The following is a 15,472-nucleotide window of genomic DNA, read 5'->3' as shown; positions in this document are numbered from 1 at the left end:
TTTAAATTAATAGGCTTCATTTTCATTTGTATTATTCCTTTATTTATTTAATTCAAGATTTATTTTTAGTTAAATTGCATTGTTTTGAATAGTTTATCAAGGAATTATTTTGACAATGAAAAATAAAAGGAAAATAATACAGTATTTTCTAGTTTTTTTTTCCCAAAAAATTTGTCTACAGTCCCATTTTGTAAATGAAAAAATCGTGAGAGAATCGTATCGTGAACCCAGTATCGTGAATCGAATCGTATCGGGAGTTGAGTGAATCGTTACATCCCTAATGTATACAGTATAAGTTAATCATAGACAATTCAAATAATGTTTAGTAAAGTCTAATTAACCAGATAAAAAACTTCTTTACAAGCAACTTAAATTAAGAATGAACCATTAATATAGCTTAATCAAAAATGTAATCCTCATTAATAAATGAAACTTTACTTACAATGAAGTCATTCAAAGGACACATGGCACACACCACCAAACAATTCCAGGTAAAGAGGAAGTCCCGCCCTTTAAGGGCTGTATTTATAATGGAAGGAGGAAACGCACTGGTTGCTCCCTGCAGTCGCTCCACCATGTGGAGCGGAGAGGAAATTAAGTTTGAAGATTTTAACAGTTTTTTCATTTATTTATTTAATTTTCCTTAATTGATAAGACACTGTTCTTGAAAAGTATCACACATTTGCTGAAACACTGCAACTTATTTTCTTTATTAGGATAATTCACAGAGCACTGCACACTTGAGTCAAAAGTGCACTTTGTTGTCAAAAATTGAACTTGGTTTTCAAAATCCACACAGAGCAAAACACTGCACTGCTAAATACAAAACACAAAAATAAACACAAATGCATCCTATAAATCAGTATTTTTCAAATGGGGGTACGTGTACCCCGATAGGTACGCAGTGAGACTACAGGGGGTACTTGAGAGACCGAGAGCGAGAAAGTGGAAAGTTTACAAATAAAGTATGTGTTGGTCCCACTCCAGGCGTGAGATGACGGGAAATGATAAAAACTATATTTAAAAAAAATTAAATATTCAGGAGCCACTAAATCAGTGTTTTTTCAACCTTGGGGTTGGGACCCCATGTGAGCATGCATTTTTGAAATTTTTTAAATATTGTAAATCTAGTTCAACTAAAATATATATCTGCTCTAAAAATATATATCTGAGTTAAAACATGATCAAAAACTAATCCTAGAAAACAATGTGTCTGGGGTCGCCAGAAATGTTTGTTATTCCAAATGGGGTCACAATCCAAAAAAAGCATAAGAACAACTGCACTAAATGCTGTTTCTTGCCATTTATTTACAGAATCAACTTCTTTAAAATGTATGTTATCACCCATTCATTCCATCATTATGTTCTATAGATCTTTTGTTGGACAAAGGGGGTACTTGAGCCAAAAAAGTCAAATAAAAACTAAAAAGTAATCTTACACTAAATTAGAGTGATGTATTTTACACAGTACAACACAGTTTTTGTGTTCCACTTTTTGAAAAATGTGTGCTATGAGTGAAAAGTGCGTTCAAATGAGCAAAAAATGTGTTTTTGTGTCTTTTTCAAAAAAAAAAAAAAAAAAAGTGCAAGAGTTTTGGTAAATGTGCGCAAACCAAGAATTGTGTTCAAGGTTTTGACATCAGTGTCCTGTCTTTGAGAAATGTGTGTAGTCTTTTGGTTGCTGTGTGCAGTGAATGGAACTAAAAGCTGATATCTGGAGTTTCTGAGAAATCTATGTTCATGTATGATTCTTTTGAAATGCAAAAAAATTAGTCTTTTACTCTGGTCTACTGCCGGTCATTCATATACAATAATGTAAATAAGTCCCGCCTTCGTCCTATAGACCCTTATACGAAAGGAAACGATCTCCGAGTTCCTGTAGAAAAGTCTGTCAATCAAAGTGAATGCGGAACTGTGCACGAAAACGAGTCCGCACGTCACAACTGCAAACAGGTAAATATGATTTTGATCCTTACCTGACCCATAAACCTATATCAATGTGACCTTGTTATGTTCCACGATCCACGTAAAGAAAAGTAGAGGCGTGGCTTCTGATAGATTGGGAGAGTCAGTGGGAGGAAGTGGAGCTGTTTAGGGCGGGACATCGAGACATTTCTCAGAAACTCCAGATATCAGCTTTAATGTCTTATCAATCGAGGAAAAACTGTAACAGAACCATAAACAAAAATCTACATTACCTTTTGTGTCATGATGATATTAAAAATAAAAAAATAAATGTTCAAGCCTCTATCTTCTTATATCAACATAATAAGCAAAACAGCATTCATTTCATCTTTTTTTTTCCTTTGGAGGCAAAAAGTATTTTTATGTTAATAAGAGAAAGTTATCAATGTACAAGTGCATTCCGAAACCAGCAAGAGTAGTTGCTTTGTGTACATACGGTGTCTTTGAGAGGTATAGAAACCACTAATCCCCACACTTGTGTAAAGATCAGGCAAGTTTGTGGAATTAGCATCAATCATTATTAAAATGGTTGAAATAATTGGTCGCATAGTTGCATTGCTTTCATCCAGATCCATGGCAACTTTAGAAACCATCGCTTCGGAAACAAAGTCACAACAGTTGGTAAACATGACAGCATGAAAATTGGATTTGCCGTCGCTGTAATGACCATGAAAGGCTCCACTCTGACCAACTGTTTTTGGCAAGACCGTTTGTTGACCTAAATGTCAGTCCCCGGCTCTCTTTCCCTTGTTATTTATCCTCCCTTTGTAAAACATTGACAACATTTCTGAAGACAGTTTGTTCATGTGATGCACAGTTAGCACAACTCACTGCTGGTTAGTTTCCATCCACAATAAAAAGCTTACTAGACCGTAAAATGATTCAACTGAGATACTCACACAACAGGAAATGTATAAAACAATGTGACTGTAAAAAAAACAAAAAAAATAGTAATAGTTATTTTCCTATTTGTTAAATAGCTGCCAACTTTCCTATTTTGCATTAGATATATATATATAAATAATCTGTTCTTCGTGAACGGATCGGGCTGAAATTTGGTAGATATAATCTATAGATGTGTACGCATCGACACTCGGAGCCCAATTTTTGATTTGAGGCCCCAAAAGAAAAAAAAACAAAAAACAAAAGTCGATTTCTCATTTATTTGCGAGTCAAATATTACGACGGTTGGCGATGTCGAATCATTAACGCATACCAATTTACCATTTTTTAAATGACTACCGTTAGTTCTCGTTAAATCGAAATGCAGTTTGGTATGATGAACACTCATGAATGAATATGATGCTCTGAGCCTTTTTTTTTTTTTTTTTTTTTTTTAAATGGGGCCCACCCTCCTCATTTCCAGTAATTTCCAAATTTATGGGAATATAGTCGTGTGAAATATTGTTTCAAAGGTAATTTAACGTAGATTACGATTATGCCGCGCAGAATTCGATTAGGGGCTTGTGAGTCAAATATTGGCACAGTTGGTGGTACCGAATCATATACCAATATATGAATGGGGCCCATTACTCCATATGTGCCACAAGGGCGCCAATGACTATTCCTTTGTTTATGTTCGTTAAATGAGGCTGTAATTTTACATGAATATTCTATGAGCGGATGTCGAGAGCCTCAGAGACCTTTTTTGCTCGGTGGAATCGAGTCACTCGACTGAATTCTCGGGAACGTGGTACGTGCCATTCGACGCTAAGACTACTTTATAATAAATTAAAAAATAGATATAGTATACACTATATTAATATGTAAAAAATCAATAGGTTTTACTCACATGTACTTTTTAAAACGGTCATAGTCTTGGTATTGTCACTTAAAATGTAGTAGACAACATTAACATTTTTAGTGAACAAAATTAATTGAAAATTATTGTACAAATACAGTAAAATAAACCCCACTAAGAGATATGACCTGTGAAAAATGAACTTTAGATCTTTGTCTAAATTTAGTGTCAAATAAATCACCTTAAGCTCCATCTTTTCTCATCCAATCTATGTGATTAATCTTCCTCTCTGACTAATGTGTGAAGTGAAGTGTCAAACAAGTTGAACTTACTCTTGAACCCCATCACTGATGTGGGTCACTGAGGTCTGTGGAGCTATTAAGACACAGAAGGATTCTGAATTATTTTAACAGCCTTGGTCTTTCTGCCAATGATGTCAACCTTTTTTTTTTTCCTTCTTTCATGCTTTTTCCTACTGCTGTTACTGCATGCACATGAAAATAGTTTACCACACACCCCTACAGAGTCCCGTCTTTCTGTCACACACCTCTCGATGCCTGCTTTCCTATACTTAACTGCTAAGTGAAATGTTGTGGTAAAAGCGGGGACTCGGGTGAGCTAACTTTATTAAACCTCAAGCTTCAATGATTAGAACCAGATGACAAACGTGGCTTTTAAATGTTTCTCCATAAAGCCTTCTTTTCAAAAAAAAAAAAAAAAAAAAAAAGAAACCCAGTGCATTAAATCCTATCTGCTTGACTACCAGTCATCTGTCTTTTGTGGGAGGAAGTTAAAGATCTGCACTGATCCAGTGTTGAACTCCAATTTAATCCTGGGTAGTAAATTACGATCCCAGCCTGTAGGTAACCCAAGTCATTTATGAGACGGATGGTTTGGCCTTCATAAAACTGTGGGTTCAAATCAACCATCGATCTTCCATTGATGAGTAGATGTAATCTCTGTTGATAAATTAACTTGTTTTTTGCATTTATTTCAACACTGGAAATATCCTCACAGACTTGGCCTGTGACTTGTATATACTTATGTAACATTAAGTTTATCTCTTTCCTTTTGAATAAAAATTAATTTTATGTTAAACTACTACTGTCTACTCATAGGTGTTTCTGGTTATAGGAATGAACCACAATGCAGCCCCAAAACTAAGTCCTCAGTCCTAATCCTAATATAGGCTGTGCCCGAATAGTTCCTCCCATTTCCTTTCCTATCCACTTTTCCTTAACCCCGTGGATGTCATGGGTTGAAGGAAAGGTGTTAGGAGAGTTCCTAAAGGAGTCAGGGGAAGGCCATCACGATGGCGGACTGGACTACTAAAAAATGACTACTAAAAGTGCATTATTAACACTTTCCCCTGTGCCTCTAACTGCTGATATAATCTCAAATATCACAAGGTTTTATGTACAGTAAATCAAAGGAAAATAGGCTTCGAGGAACAAAACTGAAACTAAAGGAATTTCACATTGAGAATGGTTGGTTATACTCACCTTCCACTCAGAATTCAATATTAATCCTAAATATGTATGATTTCATGAAAGTGTTACATTTATTTAAGATATAGGCCAACATAACTATGTAGGCATACTAATGTACAACCGCACAAAGCATTCCTAGGTATATGAAAGCCACTAGTTTGCTTAAAAATGAATGTATGTTTAAAGAATAGGATAAACTATCATCTATCAAAAGGTGTGGCTGGTGTGTTTGACGCGGCATGAAGTCAAAACTTTGGGATTCTAAAGTTACGCAAGTTATGCATCTGCTGACAGGTATTACGGGCAGTCGTTCAGCAGTTTGTGGACTATTTAATTGATTAGGATTCTCTACATGTCGTAGAGTAGCAGAACTAACTGGAGCCCCTGAAAATGTATCTTGCATTGGGCCACCACAGAGCTAATGGCTCCTAGTATTTCCATGTGCATTATGCCATGTATATAACAGAAGAAGATGGCTCACTGAAAAGCATGAAGTGATTGTCTGTTAGCGGTATTACGACAAAATTATTTAACAGAGTTTGACAAAATTTTAACCAAAGATAGACCTTACATCAAGAAATATGTCATTACTGTACTGTAGATTTATATACTGATTTTGAATCAGTTTGAAAAAAAAAAAAAAAATCCTTATCTCATCATTGGCGACATTTTAAAAATTAACATCTCAGTTCGTCATTGACCGATATTTATTAAATGTAACTCCGTTATGTCAGGTTGTTTCCTCAATTATCCCACCGGGTTTCATCAGGATCGGATCCAGATTGCACAATTCATTGTTGTTTTTAAAAATAAATGGTGGTGCCCATACAGTTGGACTTACTGTATGGTTATTAACAAGTAAATACTAGGGGTGTCAAACGACTTCCATAATTAACTCATGATTAATTGCATATTTTGTATCTGTTCTGATTGTACATACACAAATGCTTCTCCTCAGTCTTCATAACAGTCAAAGCATGAGATCGAAGACCCTATTGTGTGTCAAAATAATGCACGGTGACTCCGAGGTAACTGTGATTACTAAGAGACGTCCAATAATCTCCAGTTAGGGCAACCATGCTTGTCAGTTCCAATGCATCCTCCACTTTAGCTTTCTCCACTTTATTCAAGTTGTGTATATTGGTTGCAGTGGTGGTTCTCGAGGGTAACTCGTACGTGTAGTCATTTGATGTGATGAAAATAATTTCAAGCAGACCTTCGTCCTCCACAATGCTAATCGGCCTGCAGGATGTAGCCACCCATTTAGCAATTGCTGTTGAATGTTGCTTGTAGATTTGTCCAGTCTCCTCTGTAAACAATCCAATGTCTCCCGTTGGCGTGGAGGAGGTGGGGCCGCAGCATCGGCTGTATGCTTAGCAAGCAGGTGATATTTTAGACTTGACGTACTTCTATGATATGCCAACTCACACCAACAATACACAGATATTTTTATTTTATTTATTTATTCAGTTCATTTCCGACATGGTTGCAATCACAGAAATTCACTTTGACATTCAGAGCAGAAATCACATTGTCACCGTTTTTTTTTTTTGTATTTTTTTTTTTTTTTTGTCTTTTTGCATGCCGGAAAGGGCGACGGAAAAAAACAGTTTGCTTATCTAAATCCGTCCCCTGCTTTGAACACAGAAAATTTTACATCAAAGCTCGTTTCTTTCCTGGTCAGACATTCTTATCTTCTTCATACCACAATTTCATCTTTTCATTTATGTTTTTTTTTTTTTTTTTTTTTTGTGTTGGATGGTGTTCTCATCTGCAGTCATTGTTCCTGTTATTACTCCTCCTCACTCTCGTTGTTATCCGTATCCCCCCGGTCTTTCTTTTCCAGACGTTGTTTACGTTCCTCCAGCTGTGTTGATCTTGTATGCGTGTAGGAATATCCTCCGTGTCTTCTCTTTAAATCTTGTCAGATTTTCGGATTGTTTTGTCTCTGCATCAAGGTTATTCCAGTGGTTGATAGCTCTATACACAGTACTGTGTTTCCCAATGTTGGATTTAACCCTGTCTAGTCTAAACACATTATTATGTCTGAAGTCATAGGCATTTTGTTTGTTTGTGAAACGTTTTTGTATCTGATGTGGTAGTTTTTTAAATGAAGCCCTTTTGTTTTGTCGCGTGAAACATCTGGCAGGACTTTGACGCTAAAGTCACCATCCAAAAGCCCTTTTTCCATGTCCATAGCTCCGCACTGCTCTACCTTTATTCACAAACACGTTGCTTCCTGAATTGCCAACCATGCACAGGCCTGCCCGGATGTTCTTCTTCTTCTTCGTGGTCTTTATCGGTGGTCGGCCTCCACCATTTGGGGTATTACCGCCTTCTACTGACGCGGAGTGTAGGGAACAGCTCCAAGCTCATTCAATCTCCTGCAAGTTGGCCAACAAAAAAAATGTGGCGTTATAAGGGATATTGCGTTAACGTGTTAACGCGTGAATTTTGACAGCCCCAGTGAATACATTTCTTGCCAGCCTTTAAATTGTGAATGATCATGGTACCACTGACCAAGATAATTGTCGATACCTGTCAAAAAAAATATTTGGGTCTTGGTGGAGGTTCGTATTTTCTCAGTGTTCTTGTTTAATAATATGTATTCTTGACAATAACTAAGGCTCATTGTGCTGGTGACATTGATGAAGGGTGATCTGGGGCACCCTGGGGGGCACAGCATGTGCTCCGGGAAGCCAGTCGGGCGATAACCACACTCTTTCCCTCTGTTCACGGCCACCACCATTATACCTAAGCTGGGTGCTGTGTCACCTGATTCAATTTCTCCACACTTGTCACCAGACTGGCTGAACTGATTACACAACAAAATAAGCACAAAATGCACAACTATAACGTCTGATTTCACTCGCACTTTAAAACAGTCTACTCTTCTCCACCCCTTCCATTTCCTACCCTGACTTCCTCTTTCCTGTTCCCTTACCCCTCACCGAGGTGTAACACTGCCCATTTTCCTATCTTGACTCCCTTTTCCCGGTTCCATTCCCCCCCCAATAAAATAAATTCATTTATTTAATTGCAATAACAAAACATGCATTGCTGTCTTAAAACGATTGCACTTCTTGTAGTGTTGACCTTCGACAGCGTGTGCAGACAAAGTTAAAAAAAAAAAAAAAGTATTTTCTTCTGACTTATCTTGCGACATCTCTTTAGTTTAAAAAGAAACTGTATGTGGGCATGTGTGGATTTAACTATGAAATTCGAGACCTGTTAACAGGGAATGTTAAAAACAACAAGTGTTTAATGTAAATTATAATCTAAAACAGAAAAACACCACTGCAGTCTTTAAACCTAGATTTATAACCGTGTTCTGGAACTATGAAAATTGTCATACCATTTTTTTTTTTTTTTTTTTGAATGGAAAACGGCAAGAAAAAAAAAATGACTAACCTTCAGTTATTTAACAATTTCAGAGATTTTTTTTTTTAGCATCAAAACTCTATAAATACATTTTGCAACACGATTCCAATACCTCTGCTGGGTGAACATTTTTCATTAAGTTCAAACTGCTGATGCTCAAATCCCATTTCAATGCCTTATAGGAATAATCAACCCAGCATTTGCCATCAATGTGGCATCAATATTTAATTTGCTTAACCCAATGCAAAATAAATTAAATTAGATTATAATTCTTTATAATCCCACTGCAATTATTGTCATATAATCCCGCACCATGATGTAATTAGTTGCGGTATTGTTATTGATAAATAAAAAAAACCTGAAACTTTTAATGTTGCACACTTTTTTTAATTACAAGTTTTAATTTTCTTTCTAGCCTAGAAGACTATGTAATGAATTGAGTCAGGTCTGTGCTGTAGATTACCACATTAATCATGCTAGTCATAATCAACTACAAAGAGTGATAATGGTGCTGTCTTTTCTCTTAATTACAAATTACCGTTGACACAATTTGCATCGATTACAGAGAGAGCAGGAACACTAACCCAGTACCAAAGAGGAGGGAAAACCTGGACAGTTTTTTTCCAAAGCATCCAATCTGACATGTAGGACATTTACAAGACAAGTTCGAAATGTGTTCCTATGGTTTCCATAAGGGTTGGAGTCAATTATATTTTTCAATTAGGTCTTCAATTATCCATGGTTAATTACAACTCAATCATGATTACGGTGACGGCATTTTTTCCAATTATAATTTAAATTTAAATTATTATTTTCCCCCTGAAATTCAATTACAATTATGTTCTCAATTATTAAGAATCAAATTTAATTAAAGCTGCAAGCAGCAATGAACGGGCCCTCGCAACCACACGCATGTCGAGATGTGGCGCACGTTGGTGTGTTGCATGTCGGGGTGTGGCAGAAATTTAGTAGCTGACCATTTTAAAGGATTATGTCACAAACCTTTCTGCAATGTTCTATGCAAATAGAATGCCTATGGTTTCCTTTTAGCAATAGGTGACGCTATGAATATGAATGACGTTTGCCAAAAAAATGAGTTATGGTTTCACCCAAACTAATACCTACCATAAGCTTCATGCCACGCGATCCCCCTATCATCGCAGTGACAATGTCAGAATTCTACAGAATTTCGTTAGAAGTTCCATCTTGATGTCATCAGTCCAAGCTGGGAGCCAATACAATTTTCAAGGGGGCGCTATTGAGTCATTTAGCCATTTTTACAAATTTTTTTGAGTTTTTGAACGTGTTTCGGCCTCAAAAATGCGATAATTTCCTCTATAAGTAAAATAAAAATAAAAATGAGGTGCATTACAATAGGATTCTATGCATCGTTGTGCTCGGGCCCTAATTAACCACAATTACTGAAATAAATAACCCCATAAAACATTTATGTATTATGATAGCCTTATCGCAGAAAAAAATTCAATTTTTTTTAATTTTTTTTTGCCTTGACTCTAAAATGTGGGTGTTTTTCCACATTTTTTATGCCTTACTGTATTTTTACCTGAGTTTAAGAGTAAGTGATATTGAACTCATTTTTACGTTTTTGTGATAGCCTTATCAGAAAAAAAAATCCAGATTTTTTAAATTTTTGAACCTTAGTATAACCTTTTTTTTTTTTTTCATTTTCATTCCTTGGTTTTTGTTGGCTTTATAGAATTTCCATGACAATTATAAATACAAAGTCAATTATCTGAACTTAATTACAAATGAACTATGATTACAACAGCAACAGATTTTTTAAAAAAAAATACAGTTACAATTAACCCCACCCTGGTTTCCATGATAATTATAGAAGAATATATGTTCTACTGTATATGGAAAATAGATCGTAATATGTTTTAAGGTCTTTTAGAAGTTTTGGTGTGAGTGACAGATGATATATTCCCATTGCTAAATATTTCTCAAAATTCCAATAGAAAACATAATTTGTTGATAAGACATTAACTATCAATTTTTATTTTTCTGCTTGAGGCAGAGGGTCACACTGGAGATTTCTAGGGTTTGGAGGGAAGTGCTTCATGTCTTTGATTCAAAATGACTGCTGTTTGAATAATTCATTAGTTATGAACCCAGCACACACGCACACAGAATCTAAAGGCATTTATGCTCCGTGTGTGGAAAAAGCATAAAAGCCTTTGAATTGCTCTGTACGTGTGTTTGCTTTGATGGATTCAGCTTCGTTCTATGTCATGACACTTTACCAGTCTGTAAAATATTGTAGTAGATATGACCTTTAGAAACCCACTATTCATCATTTACTGCACATGATGCTGGGTTCAATCGGAACATACCTGTGGGTATCTACACATGAACACAAACGATGAGCTTTGAGCCTATCAACACTAGACATGAGCAACAAACTTAAAGCTGCTACCTCCGATAATTTCTATATATTAGATAAAATCGTAGTGAATGCCTCATAGATCAATAAATCGAACATCATTTACTTCAAAAAGTTAGGAAAAAGGTTGGAATTGCGATGTAAAAGTTTGATTTTGCCTCAGCCGTAAACGCCCCTTCATTCTTATCACGGGAAATACCGAAAAAAAACTAAAATAAAAATGGTGTATCATGTGCAGACAATTTTCTTGCGAAAATACCAAAACAAGAAATTACAGTAAGAATAAACTAAACACACTTCTTTGCATTTTTTTTACGGGATTCCACATCCCACAATGCAATGCACGAAAATGTCAACAAAAGGAGTGTTTAGGGTGGAGATAAAACATTCAAGCAGCAATTTTCAGAATCAGAATCAGAATCAGAATCAACTTTATTGACCAAGTAATGTATGTTATACACACGAGGAATTTGACTTGGTGAACTGTGCTCTCTCTAATAGTGTAAACAATAAATAATAACAATCAACTAGAAAAAATAATAATAAATATAAACATAAATATAAACAGTAGTTAGACTAGAATGTGCAAAGCTAAATAAAATAACAAGATAATAATCATAATAATAATAATAATAATAATAATAATAATAATAATAATAATAATATTAAGATAATAGTGCAGTAGTGCATTGATGAGTAGTGCAGGAGAACATTTAAATGAAATAGTATGTACATGAACATTCTCAGTGACAGATTGATACAGGGTTGTTATGTTTAGTTCCAGGGTTATTTCACAGAACCAGGCAATAACCTGGTTTTGACCTTCCCCCTAGTGGCAGGTCTGCAAAAACTGTACTTACACTTTAAGTGTGTTTTGTCTATTACAATCAAAAATATTTACGAGTAAAAAGGTCCTTTTCACTCATAGTAATTTGTTGATTTATAGTGGACGATATTCTTGTAGTTATTTAAAACTTGTATAATTAATTGAGAAGAAAAAAATAATGAGATCCATTACGTTCCATGACTATTAAAGCCAGCAGTCATTTTACTGTGTGCAGCTAATAGGCTAATGCATCAAACGGTGATAAACAATAAACATCACGCTGCCCTCATTGTAATAATGCTCTACTGAAGATCCTTCATGAATCTTGTAAATTGGTGAAATCTCATTGCATTTCCCTTTATGTTTATTTTGATGGTTATCCTGTGTGGAGCAGATAATCATCTCAAACGGCATCCCAGTGGGACCCTCAGTTTGGGCTATTAAGTGGGTGTATTAGAATTTGTCTCTTTTATTGGCTCCAGCCATTATGTGCTTTTGGTGCATAACCTGAGGATATCATGCCCCCAATTGGACAAAATCATGGGGTTGTTTGGGATGCGTTTGTGTCGTCAATTACATTTTTCTTTTTATTATGTATTTTTGCGCTACATCCTTGCTTGTGTGTTAAAGCATTGATGTTTTGACTGAAATTAGCTATACTGGACACTATAAGGTGGTGGTGTAGTCTCTGAATTATTGCCCCCCCAGAGGAAATCAGTGTGTAAATTAGTGACAGACCGACACATCGGCAGTTTTTAATGATTTTTGCAGTTTTTAACGTTTATCAGCATCGGCCGATACGGGCTGCTGCATTCGCCGATTCGCATTATTTAATATTTGTTAAATTTTTTTACTTGTCGTTCTTCACCTTTGTTAATTTCAATATACATATATTTCAATTTTTTTTTTAAATTGAGACTCGTACCATTTGTAATCATTTGTGTGTAATTGTTGTGATGTATATTGATGGAGCAAAAGTAGTATGGGCTCCAAATATCAGCCCAAGAAAATCGGCAGTCCGTATCGGTCATCGGTTAAGGCTGATGGAAAAAAAAAAAAAGAAAAAAAAAAAAATCGGTATTGGCCCTAAAAAAAAATCCATATCGGTCGATTCCTAGTGTACCATGCAGTCGCTCATTTTTAGTTGTAATAACAATGTATTAAAGGAGAATACCACATAAACGTGTGTTTATTTATAGATAAAAACAAACGTTTGGACAGTTAAAGCATAAAAAATATGATAATGCCAAAATAATCCCTTAGGCACCAGGGATTTTCTCCAAACATTTCCAATGCCAGTAAATGTATCAATCGAATTTATTTATTTATTTATTTTTATTATTTATTCAGTTTATTTCCGACATGGTTGCATTTACAGAAGTTATGTTATTCCTTTTTTTATTTTTTATTTATTTTTTTGTCCATGCAGAATGAGGAGACGAGAGAAGCAGTTTGCTTATCCAAGTCCCGTCCCCTGTTTTGAACACAAAAAATTTACATCAAAGCTTGTCTTTTAAATAATGTTTAACATATGTTTTATTATATATTATGTTTATGGACGTCTCAAACATTTATTCCACACATTCAATAACTTTTTCCTAATTTGTAAATTTTGCTTGTTGACAAATGTACCTAATTTTGTTCTTTCAGAATATAGGTAATTGTGCTGACCCTGTCAATATATGACTGTGTGGCAATACGTTCTTACTAAACATTAAAAAAAAAAAAAACAAAACAAAAGAACATGCACACAAAATTAATTTAATCTAGAATAAATGAGATGTGATAGAGTTGACCTCTTTGTATGTCAGTCATCTGAGACGCACCACAGACTTATCTAATGCTGTCATTATTGGTTAACATCCAACTCTCCTTTGCTTACAGGTGCTTAGCAACACCTCTGACGATACTGTTCTGCCACTCATGCTGTTAATATGTCAAATGACTGCAAGGCATATTAGGTTTTCAGATTCCAAGCTTATTCATTATCTTCTATCATTCTGGGAATATTCTGCAGTTTCATGACATGCATGGGAATGTAAAGGAAAAAAAAGAGAGGTCATAACATTTGATGTGTTTCTTTTCAGGGTATGGACATTCAAATTATGCGTGCATGCTCAAGGATTGAATATTTCTGCTTCTTAATCAAGTGGTGAGTCTGTCTGTTTGGTAACCAATTAGGTTGCAGGCCATTGGGTATTGACCAATCTAGTTACTCGCTTTGAGCGCACAACATTCTGCTCCGACATTAATATAGCCAATCAGTTCGCATCATACAAATGTGGTTCATGCATGGGTTTGGTGCTCTGAAGCTGCTTTTGGATCCAACAATGTTAACCAGTATTGACTCATAAACACTGAATTTACTCACATTAGTGTAGCAGAGGAAGAGAGAGATGAAGAAGGGAAAAAGGAGAGGAGGTAGCAGGAAAATTAAATAGAGGCAAGAATGTTTTGGCATTACCTTCTAAAAATGTATATAAAAAAAAAAACAAAAAAACTGTGGGGTAAGATTTGTATGCATAGATGATTATTAAGAATAGAGGACGGACAGTGAAAGCAAAACATGGGTTGATTGGTTTCAATTATTAAACTTGGGTGAAAAGTCCTAGAGTCTAGGTTCCCAAAGTGGGGTACAGGTAAGCCAAGGTAAGGCAAATTTATTTGTATAGTGAATTCGATACACAAGGCTACTCAGTGTGCTTTACATGATCTAAAAGTGCAACAGAAAACATTCAATAGCTTAAAATCATCAGTAAAATCAATTGACATCATCAACAAACACATCATACGCAGTAGAGAAAAAGAGTGCCTTTAACTTTGATTTACCCTAGTTACACAAACTGTCATAGGTAGTACGCGAACATGAATTAAAAACAGCGTGACAACATTGGAAACTAGAATATAAATCGACCAGCAGTCAGGAGCCTCCATGCACTGCCACAGATTACACATTGGCCATTGTAACACTACCCTCTAGTGGTGAGAGATAAACAACCTCATCAAAGTAGCGCAAATGAGAGCTACAGTGCTTTGACCTAGCCAATGGTGCTTGATGCCCTTTGCCACCGCATACTGGTGTGAAAATGATTTTTTTTTAGCTTTGACAAACATGAAAACAAAATACAGAAAAATACTTTTCATGGAGAACAATTAAAGACTCAGTCTCAATAAAGTTGTAGTGACTTGTATTTCACAGTTTCAGACTCATGGATATGATGTATTACTACTGCTATATGTTCAATCAACAAATGTTAGGTAGATTTATTTTTCCAAAAAAAAAAAAAAAAAAGAATGTAACAGTCGACAAAAAATTCAGAGACAAATTTCACTGTAGGGTTACAATGTATCTGACGTTACAATATTATGTTTTTTGAGTGTGCAGAAGTAGGGGGTACATGGCTTCAGGTTAAATGTCTGAAGGGGTACCACTGTCCTAGAGCATTTTGACTGCTCTGGGCTTTGTTTCCCCTAAACCCTTGTATTTAACCCCGAACCCCCAAACATCCCTATCCTGCCCCACCCCTCAACAGTGGAATGTATTTGTGTGGTGTGTATAAAACAGTAGGCCAGACCATGGTGCCAATAGGCAAGCAGTGCCGCAGGCCCCAGGAGGGCAGCACCTGGCGGCGTGACCAAAGCCCACACAATGGCAAAACCACACT

This window comes from Gouania willdenowi, chromosome 12 (genome assembly GCF_900634775.1).
Source record: "Gouania willdenowi chromosome 12, fGouWil2.1, whole genome shotgun sequence".
Lineage (NCBI taxonomy): Eukaryota > Metazoa > Chordata > Actinopteri > Blenniiformes > Gobiesocidae > Gouania > Gouania willdenowi.
The sequence above is the reverse complement of the archived record's forward strand: the minus strand, read 5'-3'. Positions refer to the sequence as shown.